Raw genomic sequence first — 6,021 nt, 5'->3', positions numbered from 1 at the left:
TTTTTTTTTTTTTTTTTTTTGAGACGGAGTCTCCCTCTGTCGCCCAGGCTGGAGTGCAGTGGCGCGATCTCGGCTCACTGCAACCTCTGCCTCCCGGGCTCACGCCATTCTCCTGCTTCACCTCCCGAGTAGCTGGGACTACAGGCGCCCACCACCACGCCTGGCTAATTTTTTTTTTTGTATTTTTAGTAGAGACGGGCTTTCACCGTGTTCGCCATGATGGTCTCGATCTCCTGACCTCGTGATCCGCCCGCCTCGGCCTCCCAAAGTGCTGGGATTACAGGCGTGAGCCACCACAGATGCTATAATTTTTATATCTTTTATCTTGTTTATCAGCTGTCCCTCCCAGCAGAACGTAATTGCTTTGAGGACATTGATTTATATGTTTTGTTTACAGCCATAGCCCAGTATCCAGAATGGGGCTTGGCACATAGTAGGCACTTAATAAATATTTACTGAGCGAATGAATAGATGGATCCTTGCCCTAGATCTTCTCCTGATTACCTGTGCTTGAGAAGCTGGTGAGAAATCAGCAGTAGTTTCTAAGCACCTCCAATAAGTTGGAGTTGCCAATAGAAAGATGTTCCTTCCCTACTCTCCCTCCCTGGCGTGCAGGGACCTGGGAAAAGCAGAGATGCTGATCGATATCTCTGACTGGGAAGGAAGATGGGATTAGGTACTAGAAATAAGAGGAAGGATGTCTCCGCCCGTCTGCTCAGAGGCTGCAATCTGCTTGGCATGCCGCCTGCTCCCAGAAACAGGATGTGTCCAGAGAGGAAGTGACTGCAGACGTGGAGTGGGGGAAAATGCCCCGTGCCTGAGACAGAACACTTGAGGCTAGTCATTCTGGAGCCTTCCAAGGGTCCATTCCTGGGGGATGAGTAAAATCCACTCTGCAGTCCCACAGTGACTCATCCTGAATGGTGGAGAATCCAAGGCCCTTCCCTAAGTTAGGGCAAAAACAGGTGCTTCCTCCTCTGGGGCTCCCAGCTTGGGTGACTGGATGCTGAAGGAGAGAGGATGCCCACGCACCTTGTTGGAGGCTCTGTAGGAACTGACAAAGGAAGTAGCATGGTAGAAAGTCGTTTTAACCAATCTTCTCTTCCTTGATTTGAGGTCAGAAGTAGACAAGGCTCTAGAAGGCCATGGCCCAGGAGTTTCTTAGGAAACCCGCTTTCTGCACCTTCCCCAGTAGTGGGTAAAGAGGCAAGAATAGGCTGACCAAGCCCTGGGACCTCAAGCTCAGGCATCCTGGCAGAGGAGACCCCCCACTTCATTGAGCTGGTCCAGCCCCAAGGCCACAGAGGCTTTTGTTTGTTTGTTTGTTTTGTTTTATTTTGTTTTGTTTTGTTTTGAGTTGAGTTGAAGTCTCACTCTGTTGCCCAGGCTGGAGTACAGCAACGCAATCTCAGCTCACTGCAATCTCCACCTCCTGGGTTCAAGCAATTCTCCTGCCTCAGCCTCCCAAGTAGCTGGGACTACAGGTGCCCATCACCACGCCCGGCTAAGTTTTGTATTTTCAGTAGAGTCAGGGTTTCACCATGTTGGCCAGGCTGGTCTCAAACTCCTTACCTCCAGTGGTCCACCTGCCTCAGCCTCCCAAAGTGCTGGGATTACAGGCGTGAGCCACCACGCCTGGTCTTTTTTATTTGTTTGAGACAGAGTCTTGCTCTGTCACCCAGGCTGGAGTGCAGTGGCACCCTTCACCTCCTGGGTTCAAGTGATTCTCCTGCCTCAGCCTTCCGAGTAGCTGGGATTACAGGTTCCTGCCACCACGCCTGGCTAATTTTTGTATTTTTAGTAGAGATGGGGGTCACTATGTTGGCCAGGCTGGTCTCAAACTCCTGACATCAGGTCATCTGTCCACCTCAGCCTCCCAAAGTGTTGAGATTACAGGCGTGAGCCTCTGTGCTTGGCCTGGCCCAGCCTAAGTCTTTTTTGAAGCCCAACGAGAGGAAATCAGTCCCTACAGACACTCCCTGGGAGCTCTGCCTTGGTGGGCTCTCAAATCTGGACTCTGCTCGTAGGCCAAAGCACCAAAGCACACTAATGTCATAAAACCCATACCAGGAAGCTTGCGAAGAAAAACAACTTGGCTATTTAAGACCCACAAACACATTGCTGAACATGGAAATGGACAGAGGCATCGACGCAAGTTTCCAGATGGTCAGAAAAAGCTGGAAAACTCTCCCAACACTCTGAGTAACTGCAGCAATCTCCAGACAGGCTCTGGGCCTTATGTTTATGATGAAATGCAGGGAGCAGCTCGAAGCCTAAACTTGTCCTTGATAAGAGGTTAAATATAACCGGAGGTGTCATGCCATATGCTGCTTCTAACTTATTAATTTACAGAAAAGAGCTCCTATGGTGCAAGACATTCTGCAAGGTGCTTTTTTGTTTGTTTAAGCAGTTGATCATGAGCATCTTTTCATGTCAGTATGTATACATCTACATGGTTCTATGTGCTTTCTGTAAACTAAGAAACTAAGGGGTCTTCCTCAGTGAAAGAGGTAGAGCTTTTGTAGGAAATAACCTGGAAGTGGCGTGGCCATAGAGGCCCCTGGGTCCCAGTCAGGCATCCATTCTTCCTCCCAGCTGTGGTGAACATTCTTGTGACCAGGAGCTCACACTTCAGCGCTTTCTCATATTCAGCAGAAACTGGTGCATCTCAAGTCTGAGCCCCGCTTCTGTTACAGCCAGAAAGGTGGGGAAGAAGCACTACCCTTTGGCTGTCTAGCGCTCCCCCAATCCCTGCAATTTCTCTTCACCTTGCCCCAAGCTCACGTCTTCCTTTCTAGAAGCTGGAGATGAAGGCAAAGCAACCATTCTTCCTGGGAGAGTCACCAGCCATCCCCGTTTGCCTGGGACTAAAGGGTCTCCTGAGATGTGAGACTTTGGGTTTTAAAACCAGAATGGCCCCACAAAAACCAGAACAGTTGGTCAGCCCATTCCCCGAACTGGAGTGCAGTGGTGAGATCTTGGCTCACTGCAACCTGCCCCTCCCGGGCCAAGGCAGGCGAATCACCTGAGGTCAGGAGTTTGAGACTAGCCTGGCCAACATGGTGAAACCCCGTCTCTACTAAGAAATGCAAAAATTAGCTGAATGTAGTGGCACATGCCTGTAATCACAGCTACTTGGGAGGCTGAGGCAGGAGAATTGTTTGAACCTGGGAGGGGCAGGTTGCAGTAAGCCGAGATCGCACCACTGCACTCCAGCCTAGGCAACAAGAATGAAACTCCATCTCAAATAAATAAAAACAAAGATTTTAAAATCCTAAATTTAAAGTGAATTCATTAGGGAATTTTTTAAAATTAAAATGATCAAGTAAGATTTATCTCAGATTAGGAGGGGTTACTAGAACGAAGGACATCCCCTCAAAATAGAATCCTGGAAAGGGTGTAGTGGGGATGGAATGGGTCAAGTGTAATCAATGGCATTCAGTGGTATTAAAATCACTCAAATTAACAGCAGTGGCATGGGATGAGGGTAGGTAGAGGATAAGGCACTGGGATTTGGAATGGCTTGGGCACTTAGACACTGTGACAGTGATGGTCATTATAAAGATTATAGAGTCACTTGGCCTCTCTCAACAGCACTGGAGAGATTACACAGGGAAAAGGTAAAATCAAAAGCTATGAGCGAGGGCCTGGCACAGTGGCTCATGCCTGTAATCCTAGCACGGTAGGAGGCCGAGGCGGGTGGGTCACTTGAGATCAGGAGTTCGAGAGCAGGCTGAGAAACATGGCAAAACCCGGTCTCTACAAAAAAATACAAAGATTAGCTGGACATGGTGGCTCGTGCCTGTAGTCCCAGCTACTTGGGGGGCTGAGGAGGAGGATCACTTGAGCCCAGGAGGTAGAAGTTGCAGTAAGCCAAGATCTCACCACTGCACTCCACTGGGTGATAGAGTGAGATCCTGTCTCAAAAAAAAAAAAGGAAAAGGAAAAGGAAAAGGCCAGGCACAGTGGCTCATGCCTGTAATCCCAGCACTTTGGGAGGCCAAAGTGGACAGATCACCTGAGGTCGGAAGTTCGAGACCAGCCTGACCAACATGGAGAAACCCCGTCTCTACTAAAAATACAAAATTAGCCAGGCGTGGTGGCATGTGCCTATAATCCCAGCTACTCGAGAGGCTGAGGCAGGAGAATTGCTTGAACCCAGCAGGTGGGGGTTGCAGTGAGGCCAGATCACACCATTGTACTCCAGCCTGGGCAACAAGAGGGAAACTCCATCTCAAAAGAAAAAAAAAGAAAAAGCTCTGAATGTTGAACTGAGAATGCAATAGACAGCAAGAAAGGTTCGGTGACATCTTTGAAGGAGCCTTCATCTCCTGTACTTTCAGGGTGGATATGATGGAAGACTGAGCCCAGGGCCTCATTGTGCATGTAGGAGCTCCAAGTAAATGCTTAGGAGTGGGGACGTAGTGGGACCCTGAGACTTAGAATAGGAGCATCTAAGCGGTCACAGACAACGCTGAGACTTTGGCACTTTTGAATTCTCAAATCCTGTCTGTTCAGGCAGGTCCTGCTGTGTAGAGGTAACTGTTATCCCTGCCTAAGGGACTTTCTGTGACTGCACCTAGGACAGTTGCTTCACTAAAAAGGGACGCCAGATCTTCTCTTCATTCCTCCAGCATCAAAAGGAGAATTAGATCCCAACATAGTCCACTTGGGCAGTACAAGGCCTGCTCCAGAAAGAGAATGTCTATACACTAAAGAAGTTGCAGGACCTTGCCAATTCAAATCCACAAGGGTCTTGGGAGCACGTGTGGGAGTGGATTCTAAGCATCGTGTTAGCCCAAAGATGGTAAATTCAAGGCTTGGCTGGGTGTGGTGGCTCGCACCTGTAATCCCAGCACTTTGGGAGGCTGAGGCGGGTGGATCACCTGAGGTCAGGAGTTTGAGACCAGCCTGGCCAATGTGGTGAAACTCTGTTTCTACCGAAAATACAAAAAATTAGCCAGGCGTGGTGGTATGTGCCTGTCATCCCAGCTACTTGGAAAGCTGAGGCAGGAGAATCGCTTGAACCCAGGAGGTGGAGGTTGCAGTGAGCCAAGATTGCACCACTGCCCTCCAGCCTGGGCGAAAGAGTGAGACTCTGTCTCAAAAAAAATTTTTTTTAATAAATAAATAAAAGGCTTGATTGGGTTGAATTCACCCAGGTTTAGGCTTTGGAGTTGGCATGAATAGTCTACAATGGCTAACTCACACTTGACTTAATAGAGACCTAAAGTTAAAGTTCCACCACCCAGAAGGAGCTGGCTTAGAGGGCGCCAAAGTGGCTGCTGAAAGTTCATTTACAGGGTTAGCCTGGAGACGACACCCTGTGGGCTTCAAGTGTTGGCCTACAGAATGCAATTTTGTCTTTGAAAAGCTGCTAACATTTGGAGTTGTCTCCTTCAAAACTAGAAAGTGTATATCTAGAGGCCAGGCACAGTGGCTCATGCTTGTAATCCCAGCACTTTGGGAGGCCAAGGCGGGCGGATCAGGAGGTCAGGAGTTCGAGACCCATCTGGCCAAGATGGTGAAACCCCATCTTTACTAAAAATACAAAAGGATGGCTGGGCACAGTGGCTCATGCCTGTAATCCCAGCACTTTGGGAGGCCAAGGCAGGCGGATCATGAGGTCAGGAGTTTGAGACCAGCCTGGCCAACACGGTGAAACCCTGTCTCTACTAAAAATACAAAAAATTAGCCATACATGGTGGCAGGCGCCTGTAATCCCAGCTGCTCAGGAGGCTGAGGCAGGAGAATCGCTTGAACCCAGGAGGCGGAGGTTGCAGTGAGCCAAGACCATGCCACTGCACTCCAGCCTGGGCGACAGAGCAAGACTCCATCTCAAAAAAAAAAAAAAAAGTTAGCCGGGTGTGGTGGTGGGCACCTGCAGTCCCAGCCACTTGGGAGGCTGAGGCAGGAGAATCACTTGAACCTGGGAGGCGGAGGTTGCAGTGAACTGAGATTGCGCCACTACACTCCAGCCTGGGCAACAGAGCGAGGAGACTATGTCTCAAAAAATAAAAT

This window comes from Piliocolobus tephrosceles, chromosome 16 (assembly GCF_002776525.5).
Source record: "Piliocolobus tephrosceles isolate RC106 chromosome 16, ASM277652v3, whole genome shotgun sequence".
Taxonomy (NCBI): domain Eukaryota; kingdom Metazoa; phylum Chordata; class Mammalia; order Primates; family Cercopithecidae; genus Piliocolobus; species Piliocolobus tephrosceles.
This window is presented reverse-complemented; position numbering follows the sequence as displayed.